The following is a 15,531-nucleotide window of genomic DNA, read 5'->3' as shown; positions in this document are numbered from 1 at the left end:
TCATTATCTCTATCCTCACTTAACGGAGGAAGAAAACAGGCCCAGGGAGGTTAAACGATTTACCATAGGTCACGTAGCAATCTAATAAAATACCAAGGTTTATAAGAAGCCCACTGCTCCATTGTAGCTTTGAAATCAAAATTTGGTAAAATTAAGTATATGTTTTTACAGATAATTTAAATAGTTTCTTTTTAAGTTATAATTAACATACAATATTATTTTAGTTTCAGGTGTACAAGACAGTGATTCAGTATTTTTATACATTAAAAAATGATCACTACAATAGGTCTGGTTACCATCTCTCACTATATAAAGTTCTTACAATACTATTGACTATATTCCCTACACTGTATATCACATCCCCATAATGTATTTATTTTATATCTGGAAGTTTGTACCTCTTAATTCCCTTCATGTTTTTCATCCATCAGCCTGCCCCCCTTTTACCCTCTGGCAACCACCAGTCTGTGTGTATCTATGAGTCTGTTTCTGTTTTGTATTTTTCGTTCATTTGTTTTTTAGTTGCCACATATAAGTGAAATCATATGGTGTTCATCTTTCTGTGACTTATTTCACTTACCATAATACCCTCCAGATCCATCTGTTTTGTCCCTGTCATTTATTTGTCCTGTTTGGAAAAATGTTCAGGTCCTCTGCCCATTTTTTAATCAGGTTGTTTCTTTTTGTTGTTGTTGTTGAGTTGTATGAGTTATTCATGTATTTTGGATATCAACCCCTTCACAGAAAGATCATTTGCCAGTATCTTCTCCCATTCAGTAGTGTGTCTTTTCATTTTGGTGGTGGCTTCCTTCATCGTGCAAAAGTTTTTTAGTTTGATGTAGTTCAAATTATTTATTGTTGCTTTTTAACCCTTGCGTGAGGAGAACATATCCAAAAAAATATTGCTTAGACCAACATCAAAGCGTATTGCATGTATTTTCCTCTAGGAATTTCATGGTTCAGGTCTTACATTTAAGTCTGTAATCCATTTTGAGTTCATTTTGTACAAGGTGTAAGAAAGTGGTCCAGTTTCATTCTTTTGTGTGTATCTGTCCAGTTTTCCCAACACCATTTATTGAAGAGACTGTCTTTTCCTCATTGTATATTTCTGTCTCCTTTGCTGTAGATTAATTGATCATAAAAGCATGGGTTTATTTCTGGGCTCTCTATTCTGTTCTATTGACCTATGCGTCTGTTTTTGTGCCAGTACTGTACTGTTTTGATTACTACAGGTTTATAGTATATCTTGAAATCTGGGATTGTGATACCTCCAGCTTTGTTCTTCTTTCTCAAGATTGCTTTGGCTATTCAGTCTTTTTTGGTTCCATACAAATTTCAGAATTACTTGTTCTAGTCCCATGAATTAAGCACATGTTTTTAGAGCCAATTTAAACAGTTTGTGTGTGTGTGTGTTTTTTAATGCATTCCAGGCATTTTGCTGTTTTCATCACATCTTTGGGCTCAGTTCTGCCCTCAATATACTGTGGGTTTTGGCCCTGGCAGAAGGCATATCAAATCATTATTTTGGTAATCAATATACACAAATCATTTGCCTAGATTCAGCCCTTTTTCCTCTACTTATTGAGTCTTTGGCCAGCTCTGTTCTTTAGTCTATTTCCTGAGCTCCCATCTTAGTGAACCTTCCAGAACTTGATCCTAATGACTAGAATACAGATCCCTTGCTGTCTTGTCATCACAAGTCTTGTCACAGCACTTGCATTGCAGTATAGCCTTCAAAAAGTGTTATATAGAGAATTTAAGAGATAAAAATACTTCATTTTCACAGTCAGTTCAGTTAATAATTAAAAACCAACTAGAGAATTTTTTTTCCTAAACTCTTATGAGCAAGAGATAAATTGGAAGCAGGTTTTTTCAAAACCTATTTGAAAGGGATGTTCTAAGTTTATATGAAATTAACTCAAGAACTTATCTATTCTTCATTTACATCATTGTATTACGCTTATTGTTTTGTTTTGTTGTTGTTGTTTGATGTCCCTGCAGTGATTATAGTTGTTAACAGTGAATTTCTAGAGCACTGAAGTATTCTCATTCATACGAAATTTAATTGTGCTATGTTGTATGCATTCAATATTCAATAGGATTCAATTTCAATAGGATTAAAAGTATTGTAGTTAAAGATCTGTTGACTAGAAATTTCATTAAATACACAACTTGCTCCTGGCATTCCCAGGTAACAGTGGTTTTGCAGCATCACTGAGGAGTTAGCAGGCTGAAATTTAAATTTTATGTGCAGATTGAATTTTTCTGGCCCTGTATATCCAAGGCCATAAAAGTTTCATATTAGCTCAATCTGCACAAATCATCGCAGAGTTATAAATATAAAAAGATCAATATGGCTAGGATTATCAAGAAGGAGCTTAGGGACACCTGGGTGTCTCAGTCGGTTAAGCCTCTGACTCTTGATCTCAGCTCAGGGCTTCATCTCAGGACCATGAATTCAAGCCCTGCCTGGGGCTCCATGCTGGGTGTGGAGCCTACTTAAAAAAAAAAAAAAAGGAGGGGCATCTGGGTGGCTCAGTATGTTGAACCTAGGACAGACTCTTGGCTTCAGCTCGGGTCATGATCTCATGGGTCATGGGATGGAGCTCTGTGTTGGGCTCCAAGCTCACCACAGAGTCTGCTCGAGATTCCCTCTACCCCTACCCCCACTTGTGCTCTCTCTCTCAAAAAAATAAGTCGTTGAAAAAAGTGGGGGAGCTTAGTAGAAGTTCCACATTTGCTTTTTGCTATGAGAGGAATAAAACCACAATAACTTTAAAACATTCCCTCCACCCCCTTAAGTAAGAGCAGTAATTTCAACTGTATCTTTAGGTTCTGGGTTCCCCCAGAATTATCAGATAATCTTAGTGGCCTTAGTACAGAATTATAAAGAACACAGACTTTGGTGTCAGCCAGTCCTGGGTTCAAGTCCAAATTCTGTCACTGTTGTGAATAGTGGGCAAATTATATAACTTTATAGAGTTATTGTGAGAATTTATTCAATCAGCATTCAGTTTATACCTATTAATTACTCTTTCTGGGACAATTATCTTCATCCAGAAGACAAAACAGGTAAGATTTCTTGCCCTCACAGAAGCTATACTCAACCAGGATTCTCTTAAAAAAAAAAAATTAAATGTATTAAGATACATGAAGCTGTTAGCAAAGTTTCTATCACATAATAAGCATTTAATAAATACTAATAACATCCTTATTAATTCTTCCTGACCCATAACATGAACAGTTCCCCAGAAAGTATAACAAAATTATGCAAAATTGGAAGGGAGCCTCCTTTTGCCACAAGAACTTTCAGGTAGCAGTAGCCAGGGAGTTGGGCTAGTTATAACCTCTTGAAGCTATCGTCAGTCAAATATAAAAGTACACAACTCTGTGGCAGAAATTTCTTGGACAGGAAACAAAAGGCACTAACTTTAAAAAAGAAAAAAAATAAAAATTAGACACTTCATCAAAATTAAAGTGTTCTGTTTATCAAAAGACACGATTAAGAAAATGAATAGGGGCGCCTGGGTGGCACAGCGGTTAAGCGACTGCCTTCGGCTCAGGGCATGATCCCGGCGTTACAGGATCGAGCCCCACATTAGGCTCTTCCGCTATGAGCCTGCTTCTTCCTCTCCCACTCCCCCTGCTTGTGTTCCCTCTCTCGCTGGCTGTCTCTATCTCTGTCAAATAAATAAATAAAATCTTAAAAAAAAAAAAAAAAGAAAGAAAATGAATAAACCGCACAGACTGGGAAATATCAAAGCATAGCTGTTTGCTGGAGGGAATCCGAACCTCTTCGTTTCCTTTTTTAAAAAGATGATCGTTAGACAGTTTGCATAATGTGGGGAATCAATGACCCCACTACTAAAAGGATTATATTCACCTGTTTTACTTCGTGCCTTGACAACATAAAATTCTCTTGTCTAAATCTGCCATCAACTTTAATTTTTTTTGCCCAAAGGGGTCTTTGGAGTCAGTGAACACCCTCATTTTTTAACAGATAGGAAAAATATTAAAGATAGCATGTGACTTGTCCATAATCATCTAACCAGTCATTTCAGAACTTGAACTAGGTTTCAGGAAGTGGTCCTTCTGCTACTCAATTTCTACTTCTCTGTTGCTTTGCTTGAAAATCAGTGGGAGGTAGTATGTGGGCTTTATTCAGGGTATTTGTTTTCTTCTGTCAGCTGGAACATTTTTCACACTCGTTTAAAGTTGAAAGCATTGTAAGATTATGGTGGTAGGTCATTTTTGACTGAAAAATAGCTTTGTGGTAGTAAATACATATTTCACCCCTGGCTTCAGGATGGTGAATTTAGTTACTGGTCCCAGTGAGTGTCATAAAGCAGTCCCTGCAGACCATCATCTTGATTCTGAGCTTTTTCTCATTTCATATAATCTCGAGCTGTATTTTTTTTTCTATCTTCTAGCACTTGATATTCTGTTTATCTTTGGTACTTACGAACTTTCAGATCTCTACATCAGAGATGTTTACATGAAACCTTTCACAACTACCCATTCTATTAATGACAGAGGTTTTTATTGTTCACTCTAGCAAAGCAGACAATGTCCTTTAGTGTCATTAATTGAGTTGGGGTTTTTTTAAAAGATTTTATTTATTTATTTATTTATTTATTTATTTGGGGGTGGGGAGGAAGAAACAGAGGGAGAAGGACAAGCAGACTCCATGCTGAGCATGGAGCCCAGTCAATCAGAGGGTCAATCTCACAACCCTGAGATCATGACATAAGCAAAAATCAAGAGTCCGACGCTCAAACGACTGAGCCACCCAGGCACCCTTAATTGAGTTTTAATTTTTTTATTTTTTTAAGATTTTATTTATTTATTTGAGAGTGAGAGAGAGAGAGAGAGAGCATGAGCAGGGGGAGGGGCAGAGGGAGAGGGAGAAGCAGACTCCCCGCTGAGCAGGGAGCCCCACTGGGGGCTCAATCCCAGGACCCCGGGGATCATAACCTGAGCTGAAGGCAGATGCCCAGGTGCCCCTTTAACTGAGTTTTTAAAGGAAAATTTTATAGCTAAAAGTCTAGATTATCTTCTATCAATTTGTTGTGCTTTCACAATTGTGTTGATTTATATTTATGTGATTTTTATGTCAACAAAAGCAGAAGCAGCAATAATGACACGTGGTTTAGGGGTTTCAGAGCATTGCTTTCTTTTACTAAGTAAATGTCTATGCTTTTCCTTTTCAATCATACTGAATTTTTAATGTGCAGTAAGAAGCCACTACGTGAGGTAAGAAATGGTAATCAAGGGAAAGGAAAGCATTCATTCATTCATTCAACAAATACTTACTGAGTTCCGCTCAGAGGCCAGCCATTATGCTAGGGAAATTGGTTACTTTTTTTCATTTTTTTATGTCTAATTTCAGGTGGAGATCATGATGAGTAGTAAAATTATGTATTTTAGATGTCACTGTATGACATGTGGATTTAAAACAACATAAACCCTTGGCGGGCTTGAAGTGGAATTAAAAAAGAAATAAATTGGATAAATAATTATCTGGCTTTTGATTATAGTTTTAACTTTGCCCATGAATACTTGGCATTACTTATAGATAAATTCTATTCAGGGTATTACTACTTTCTTCTCATAACTAATAGAATTTTTTCACTTATTTATTTTTAGAACTGTCAGTGTAATAAGGTTATTTCTGCAGGAAATTGGGAATTCAGTGGTTATTTTGATTCTGATTATAACCTCTTTAAAGTTGATGAATACATGGCCCCTTAGATTTGAAGTGGCGAGGTAATCATAAATTAGGCCCTAAACATTGGCGTTCAAAATGGTTTTAAAATGCGATATTCAATATATGCACTTGAATATGCACCAAAGTAGCATGAGTAAAATCTTGCTTCTTTTCCACCTAAATGTTTTAAGTTCCTCAGTCTCCTTTAGACACCATTGGTTTACGACTGCTCCACCTGTGTTCACTCAGCCTTGGGGAAGCAAAAAAAGAGTGAAGGTCATATTGCCATGATCACTTTTGTTTTTTTTTAAGATTGTATTTATTTGTCAGAGAGAGAGAGAACAAGCAGGGAGAGTGGCAGGCAGAGGGAGAAGCAGGCTCCTCACTGAGCAGGGAGCCAGATGCGGGACTCGATCCCAGGCCCCTGGGATCATGACTCGAGCCAAAGGCAGATGCCCAACCAACTGAGCCACCCAGGTGTCCCCCTATGATCACTTTTTTTTTATTTAATAATTTTTATTTTGTTATATTAGTCACCATACAGTACATCCCCAGTTTTTGATGCAATGTTCCACAGTCTCTCATGGTTCATTCCCCCTTCTGTTTACCCCCCCTTCATTCTTCCCTTCCTTCTCCTACTGATCTTCCTATTTCTTATGTTCCATAAATGAGTGAAACCATATGATAATTGTCTTTCTCTGTTTGACTTACTTCACTTGGCATTATCTCCTCCAGTCCCGTCCATGTTGTAGCAAATGTTGAGAAATCGTTCTTTTTGATGGCTGAGTAATATTCCATTGTATATATGGACCACATCTTCTTAATCTAGTCATCTGTTGAAGAGCATCTTGGTTCCTTCCACAATTTAGCTATTGTGGACAATGCTGCTATGAACATTGGGGTGCATAGGGCCCTTCTCTTCACTACATCTGTATCTTTGGGGCAAATACCCAGTAGTGCAATTGCTGGGTCATAGGGTAGCTCTATTTTTAACTTTTTAAGGACCTGCACACTGTTTTCCAAAGTGTCTGTACCAACTTTCATTCCCACCAACAGTGTAAGAGGGATCCCCTTTCTCCACATCCTCTCCAACATTTGTTGTTTCCTGCCTTGTCTATTTTTGCCATTCTAACTGGTGTAAGGTGGTATCTCAAGGTGGTTTTGATTTGAATTTCCCTGATGGCTAATGATGTTGAATATTTTTTCATGTGTCTGTTAGCCATTTGCTGCTATGATCACTTTTAAGTAGTGTTTGAGCCAAGCTTTTTATTGATTTTTTCATGCCTTTATAAATTAGTATTTTCACAATGATAAATTGAACTTAAAAACCCTTTTCTGTTCTAGGGTATTTTTTAAATGTAAGGTGTTTTCTATGCTTTCTTAGAGTTGTTACTTTTAGTACGGTCCATAAAAGAATTTGTCATCTGTTTGTCCAGCAATAAAAAACCTGCTTTAGTTCAGTGCCCTGATATAAAATCCACATTCTCTGTAAGGTATTGGTCGTGGATCCCATTCTAGGATATGTTGCTCTTTCTGGGACAGTGTGAAGGCAGAAGTTTTTAAATGAGAAGAAAAATGCCACCCAACTCTAATGCTTCAGCGAGAACATTATATTTAGTGGCAATGCTTTTTCACATTTTATATTAAGGTATAATTTACATACAGTAAAATGCTCAAATCTTAATATATGATTCAATCAGTTTTGACGGATATCAAGACACAGAACATTTTTCTCACTCCAGAAAATTTCTGTGTATCCCTTTCCTGTCAACAGCCCCACTCTTTCCCCAATCCAGACTTCCGAAGCAATCACTGATCTGATTTCTATGACTACAGGTTACTTTTGTCTATTCCAGAATTGTAAATAAATGACCATGTATTTTTGGTTTTTGGCTTCTTTCACTCAGCCTAATATTTGTGAGATCATCTATGTTGTTGAGTTCATCAGTGAATAGTTTCTACCGTGGATAATACTTTTTTAAAAAACAGGCAAGAAATAATTAGCTCTTCAATGAGCATCTTAAATGACACACGACTATTGTTAAATTCAGGGCAGCAAAACTGCAGTAAGAATGGAGGGGACAAAATACCCTCTCATATTAATATTAAATGACAGTATTCCTAACATTCAGATGACCCTCCCACCTTAATTACTGTTGGATGCATCAAGAGGTACTGTTCTGGAAGATTCTATTAACAACAAAGATACTGGGCAACCGCACCTCACCAGTTGCAATGGCCATGCTACTGTATTGTTTCCTTCCCTTTGTATGTCTGCTTTGACCTTAGAAAGCAAATGTGAAAAATAATTCCAGGCGAGGAGATACTTCTTAAGATATCTCCATATTCAAAGCATGCTGGAAGGAATGCTTTCATTGTTTATCAATATGGTGATGGCTCAGTAGCTTTTATGCACTCTTAAAATTGTATAACATAGACCTTATGAGCTCGGTATTATTATTACAAGCTCACTTTGATCCATAATTTATACAAATGGAAAGAGAGTAGATACAATGAAACCAACATTCAGATTGCATTTTGGGTTGTGTTTTTTTGTTTTTTGGTTTTTTTGAAAGTTCTAATTGAATTTCCCTAAAAATTGCCATTTTAAGCAAAGATTCATTGGGATTTGGGAGCAGTAATAAATTTAAGTGAAGATTATACTGTGACTCAGGAGTCATAGTAAATTGTGTACCAGCAGATCTAAAGGGTGAATTGTTACTGTCTGCTGTTGTCTTTTTCAAGAGAATTGTGTTCTGACCGAAAAGGAGTCTGAATTTTGACGTAACTACCTAAAGGCAAGGATTGAGCTGGCCCTCGGCTAGTCTATCCCAATCTGTACCATGTCCAGCTTTAAGACTTTTCATCAGAAGCTGCAAAACCACAAAGAGATCCCAAAACATTAAGTCACACATATCAACAGCACACACAACAAGCACTTTCTTCACTTTATGGGATGTTAGCGTGTCATTTTCAGTGTTTATACAACTATTCCGCAAGGGGAAAAAATAACCATAAAGTACTAAGGTGCTATGGAAAAAGGCACTCGAACGAATAAGAAGTTTTGCCAGATTAAATGCGATAACATTAATAAAGTTTCAGATTATCCCCATTCTGTGAATCCCTCTCATCTACTGATTTCCTCATTTCTTCCTGCCTTCCACTAAAGACAACTTCCTTCTCCCCTCTCATACTTATTTTTCTGTTATGGTTTCTAAATTATTTTACCACATTCATATTTCCGTCTAATAACTCTAAAAATGTTGAAATGATACTTCCCTTTAACATTCTACTTTAGTGTAGAATTTGGCTTAAGTCACGTAAAAAAGCAGTTTCATTTGCATCGTCAAGAGAACCTCATTAGTATAATGTAACCTACATGGAGGACTTGCAGTGCTATCATACCAAGCCTCCAGTTTCTATGCTCTCATCTATAAAGATGATTAACTACTTTCGAGCAGTATGCGTGAATTCTCTCAGCAGTTCATCCTCATTTTAGTTGGAGTAATTAATTTTAATTAACTGCCAACAATGTTTGTTGCCATGTGGAAAAAGGAGAATATGGCCCTTGTTGCCATTTGAGCAATGAGTAATGTCAAGTTTAAACTAGATGATATTGAAAACTGATGATATCAGTTTAATGTTAGAAGGGTAAAGAGGTCTTAGGTCGTGAAATAAAGAATTATAAACCTGATTTCCCAGGGAGTACAGTCTGCTTGAAGGGTTTTGAGAAGTCCTAGCTTAGCAAAAATTAAAGCTGATAGTAAATCATCTTTCCTCCTCCCACGTATTTAGGGTTCTGGCTAATAAAAATTAGATTTTTCTCAAGAAACAAGAAAAGCCTCAAGTACACAATCTAACCTTACACCTAAAGGAGCTGGAAAAAGAACAGCAAATAAAGCCGAAATCCAGCAGGAGAAGAGAAATAATAAAGATTAGAGCAGAAATCAATGACACAGGGGAAAAAAAAAAAAAAAGCCAGTAGAACAGATCAACGAAACTAGGAGCTGGTTCTTTGAAAGAATTAGTAAGATCAATAAACCCCCAGCTAGACTTACCAAAAAGAAAAAAAAGAGAAAAGCCCCAAGTAAAAATTAGATTCTGGTTCCTAGTTTTGGAATTAGTATTGTTTTTGTTGCCTCTCAGTCAAAATGTTCAAATTTCATAGTCCTGGTTGTTGTTTTTTTTAAAGATTTTAGTCCTGTTTTTAAAACATATAGAGTAATTTAGAGATTCAAACTTAATATCATCGCCTTTTTTTCCCACTGCTGTGATTTAAAACAATAACTCTAATTTTTATAAGAAATAATTTCACCTTCTCTCTTTGAAGTCGGAAATGAGGTCATGAATTGTACTAATTGTACGTAAGACTTCTTTAGGGGACAGGTTCATGCAAAGTAGCAGGAGTGGGAGCAAACTCCTCACTGCTAATTTTGCTGACAATATGAAGTATTGTCAGCAAAGTAATATCCACACTATATTGACATCATCTAAATCTATTTTATTCAGGATTTAAAAGGCTTTCTATGGTATTGTTGCGAGAGAAGGAGTAATGGTGGTTTAAAGAAAACTTTTAATATTCAGTTGCTCAAGAGTTCTAAGACATCAAACTTTTCAAGTTTATCCTGTATTTTAAAAAAATAAAATATACTTTGAATACTGTGCAGATTCTCATCTTACCAGAAGAGGAACCAGTCAGCACAACATAGAATTTTAGAGCTGGAAAAGACTTTTCAATATCATCTAGTTTAAACTTGACATTAACCTTGTTCACTAAAATCACTGTCTTCTCAAGGATCTTAGCTTTCCTGCACTATTTTCCAGAAAATTAAAGGACCTCTAGTCCCCAGTTCTTTTTGTTGCATTTGTCTGTCTTTTCAGTCCCTTCTGATATTCTCCATATTCATGCTAATGATTACAGCTGTGAGGATTTTCATGATTCTTTAAGCCTGAATTAGCCTAAGAATAGTCTATTGTGTGCAGAAACATAAATTTTAACTTAAATACTTGGCCAAAGGAAAGGTGAATAATGCAGTTTTAGGAGTAGTTGTAGTAATAGTTGAGTCACTAGTACTCTGGAGGACACACACCATAGGGTCTTGGCCATCAAGATTTAAGAGTGAGTAATACAACCCTATTATGGAAGAAGAGTAACACCACTTACGTTATTGTAGTGGAGAAGCAAGAGTGGGTAAGCACGGCTTTTCACTTGGAAGTCGAGGGTGAGGGGCAATATGTGGAGGTTCTTTGTTTTATTTTCTCAGTCCTATTTCTCATTCGTCAAATCAACAGGTATTTTATTTTGCATACAGCACAAGCTAAACATTCTGATAGGTCTGGGTATACAGCAGACAACAAGAGCGAGTCTTTGACCCCAAGAGGTATACATACGGTATAGACACATAGCAGAGGGCAATGCTAAATAAGACTGCCTACAGAAAAAGAGAAGATACATAGGATCTTGAAAACCCTGTATGGTTCCACCACCTCACAAGCCATTTATTAACTTTGCCCTCCTTGTGAAATGAGAAATAACTATTATAATTAGTTGTGTGGCATTTTGGAAATGAAAAATGCTATAGAAGAGCTGAATAATAGAAAACAAGATTAAATTATATGGTAGGAATGGTTCTTATAGGTATGTCCACTATATATGTCATCACTGTAGGACCGCTACCAGGGAAAAGCTAAGTTAGGTAAATGCAATTGTCTAGGTTTTGCGAAGACAAGAAAATATCTGTGTATTGGCAAGAGGGTTTATGCAATTTGTATTACTTTGGGCAATGCAGGAACTAAATACAGCTGGAATCTCACATAGAGTATGGGGTTTCCACATGCCTACAGCTTCTATTAAGGATCTTCTGCATTTCGATGTTTATTTGAAGTATTTCTTCAACAATTTTTAAACGCTTGCCACTACCCAAGACTGAACAAGCGGTTATATTTTCATATTCAGAAACTACAAGAAGGTTCGTTGAATTATATAGAATGAATATCTGCCGTTCTGTGATTAACATCAGTATATTGGGTTTTGGGGGTGTCGTTATCAGTGATTTATCATGAACAATTCTTTCTGATTTTACCGGTGTTTTTAAAGTTTGTTAATTCTTTTAGAGGACTAGGATACCAATTTATGTCCCATTCTCCATCCTCAGAAGATGAAGAATTTCTCGAATTGGGCATTTCTTTCATATGCTTTTATATGGTTATATTCTTACACTGAACATTGAGATTCTCAAACTGTACGAGAAAGAAGGGGTTCTTTTTTGACAGTTGTTTAATGTTCCTTGACTGCGAACTGATCTTAATTTTATTATTAGCATTTTTATATTTTTGTCAACATTTTCACCCTAATTAAATGCGGCGCTACACCACAATGTTTAGCCCGTGGCATAACACAAGGCAGATGACCTGTCATTGAGAATCGTGATTTTCTCTTCTCTTTTTTTCCTCTGAACAATATAATTTTTTCGGTCTCAGTTCATAATGACATACCTCTGTAGTTTAACTTCCTAACACTCAAAAAATAAAAATACTAAAAATTTAACCTTATATGCATGCCATTGATTTTTTTAAAAGCATATTAATATAATTATTACTTGGTAAAGAGATCTTATTTTTTACTATCTTTCCCTGATTTAACAAATTTAATGATATGGAAGGTTTCCATACAGTTGCTTATTATTTTTTTGTTCCATATATCAGTGCTTTGGTCTCTAACATCCTTTTGTCCTTATCGTATTATCTCAATACATTTTCATTTAGAATAAAGAGATAGAAGCATGAAAATTAATCATGCATCAGACCTTTTCGCCGTGCTTAATAGGAATGAGCAATTAAGGCTAGAAACCTCAGTGTTTAATGCTGTTTTCAAAACTCCGTTATGCCATATATTGTCAGTTCAGTGATTAAAGAGAGTAAGTATAATATGTAGTCAGATTAAAACAGGATAACTAAACCAGTGTTAAAAAAAGAAAAACGCTATGGTGTCTGTGCATTGCATGGCAGAGTACTGCTAAAATTTGCCTAAATAAATTCTCATGATGTTTTTGGATATTATGGGAATGCTTTGGCTATACTTGGGTTTGAATCTTCAAAATAATAAAGGTTCTAATAGTTATTTTTTAAAAACACACTATCCTGTTTTTAGAAAGTTGTAACTCATCTTCCTGGTTATATTTGTGATAAGTTTGTGAAACTATCTATACTATACTATTATGAAAAAGGTAAAACTTAATGTGTACTTAGATTTTGAAAGCATCATATGCATTTAAAAAGATTTTTTGGTAACTTGTGGCACTTTGGTAAAGGAATGTGCAATTATAAAGTTTTATGCCATTTTGATTTTTTTTTTTTAATCACCAGGAATTACTCTTACTAGGCTTTAGATTGAAAACCAAACCCAATTTTAAGACTGGCACTTTTTCCTACCGGTGGTTCCTGTTTTTCTAATTATGTGGAATATTTCTTTAAACCATTCTTTGCAATGAGTTTTAACTTTCCTCTTCCCTCCTAACCTCAAAAACCTTTAATTTAAGGAACATTTTAAATGAATCCAGTGGTAGTTAGATAAGCATTTTAGGTATCATGGATGTTTAATCTGGTGCCTGACTTGAGTAATCTTCCGATAAAAATAGATTAAAAATCTCCCGAAAAAGAATATTCGAACATTTTAATTAGTTTGTATTGGTTATAATCAATTGAGTAAGCTGATGTCCATATAGTCATAATTTATCTTCAGATCTGGGGCTGCCAACATAACTAACTACACAGCATTGCTTAAAATACCCTCATATATTCCAAAGAGAAATGACAAGAAGAAATAAAATTCTGTATGATTATGGCTATTGTATACACTTCTGTTAGGTTTCCAGTATTTTACTGTGATACACCCATGGGTAGTAGAAGCAAACTGAAAACAAATATAAATGCTTTAACATTGGATGTCGGCATCAGTACAGATTATTCATAAGCTATTGCAATAAAAAAAAATACTCATTGTGCCTGTATTTGAAGAATTTATCTTAGATTTTCTCCAGCCTTTTTCACTAAGGCTGTGCAATCATTTCAATGTAGAGACAACAGAATATATGAATGAATGAAATGATGGCCCTGTTTGCCATGGGATAAATATTCTGTTGAATTTTTTGAGAGCATTGGCTGTTGTATATTATGACGTAAACTAGATTGTTCACATGCCACATGCGAGTCTTAAGTACAAATCCCAGCATTTGGAAATTATACATCTTTCTTTTTCCTCGCTAAATGTTCAGAATTTACAATTCAAATTTATGAATTTTAAGCTGCTGATTATTAAAAAGCACCTAATATGAATTAAAAGATTAAATGAAATAAGACCTATGAAAGAATGCTAATTAATAGCATAACCCTATATACTATCACACTTCTGATAATGTTAAGTTTCTTATAAAGCCTTAAAATATTTTAGTGAAAAATTAATTACCTAGAAATGAAGGCACTTTATTACCTTGAAATAGCTATTTGTCTGTATAGAAATTGTCTAAAATCCCATAAAATATTCTTTATCCTTTTATAAATTTATCCTACTTATGTGTTTTTCTAAAGCTTCTTATAATATAATAATTCAAACTATTTTAACTTACTAGAAAATTGTGTTACATGATAGAACCAATGAACAATTCAGAAATAAAACTCTAGAGTAACAAAAGTGTGTGTGATAACAGCAAAACTGTTAGTCTAAGTAAGTCTACAATCAGTTGAGGTTAAAATGTAAAATTTGAAGGCTTTTTCATTGAACAATTTTTAGACAGCTTTTATTTTTTAAATCTTATCTTTAATTGGTTCTACCTTGTGTTGAAATGTTGGTCAAATATAAGGGCAATCAAAAGCATTAAGCCAGCCCATCATAACTCAATTTTCTTTATTTGGGTTTTTTTAATGTAACCCTAAAACGTTAAGAAATGAGTTTTGTTTCTTCTTTGTTCAAGTCAGGCCTGCCTGGCAAATTATCAAATTTAAATCAATAATGTGGACGTGCAGCTGCTGTACCCTCTTCAGAAAATTAAAAGTTGATTTATACAAGGGATTTGGTTCAGAAGAAAAGGCATAGGATCATTTTTTTTTTCAAAAGTTAGCTTTTTTCTGAAGTTCATCCTTACATCTTTCTGACATTTATAAATCATATGCTAACTTTTATCCAAGAATATTTTTTAACTGAAAAATATTTCACAGCAAACAAACTTTGCTTTCTTTTTTGTTTGGGGGCAGTTCACTTCATAAAAAAATCATTGGTCTATAATTACACTTATCTTTCGTTCTTTCTCTGTGGTGGCCATTTTTCTATCAGTAGTTTTAAATGTTTTACTAAATGTAAATGCTGCTTGATAGACGCCGTTATCATCACCTAGTAGAGACAGGAGTCAAGTTTATTAGCAGTCTACTCTTATCAAGGAGAAACTAAAAATAAATTCCATGTCAGTTCTTTGGTTTGTATCTTGGTATCCTTTTTAAATAAGACATATTAACCCAAAGGTGTGTTAATGTCATGGCATGAACAATCTTACATGTAGATCTAATGAGTATTTTGTGATGCTGAGTAACAGACTTTTCTCAAATCTCTGTGATGCTAAATATTTTCCTTAGGAGGTTTTGTTTCATGTTAGACTGTTGTTCTGAAAGATGTTGGTCCTAGTGGGATTTTTTTTTTAAAACTGGGAAAACAAATCAATGCATGTATTACAAGTATAGAAATGGTGAATTGTAAACTTACCGTATAATAATGATTCTATTTTCAAAAATGTTTTGCTGTTAAATATATACAACATAAAATTGCTTCCATACTG

At 35.0% G+C, this 15,531-nt stretch overlaps 1 protein-coding gene across 2 annotated transcripts in view; it reads left to right on the top strand.

Moving 5' to 3' along the window:
- The window catches only part of PURG (purine rich element binding protein G), a 36,308-nt gene that overhangs the window by 20,194 nt on the left and 583 nt on the right, over nucleotides 1-15,531 (top strand). The window contains exon 2 of one of the 2 annotated variants that reach the window (XM_044387507.3): nucleotides 1-15,531. This exon is cut by the window's left edge and continues 19,802 nt beyond it. The exons of the other annotated variant lie outside the window; for it this stretch is intronic. The gene's annotated coding sequence lies outside the window, so the exon portion shown is untranslated. 2 annotated transcript variants of the gene reach the window in all.

The sequence above is a fragment of the Ursus arctos genome, unplaced genomic scaffold (assembly GCF_023065955.2).
Source record: "Ursus arctos isolate Adak ecotype North America unplaced genomic scaffold, UrsArc2.0 scaffold_27, whole genome shotgun sequence".
Lineage (NCBI taxonomy): Eukaryota > Metazoa > Chordata > Mammalia > Carnivora > Ursidae > Ursus > Ursus arctos.
The sequence above is the reverse complement of the archived record's forward strand: the minus strand, read 5'-3'. Positions and strand labels throughout refer to the sequence as shown.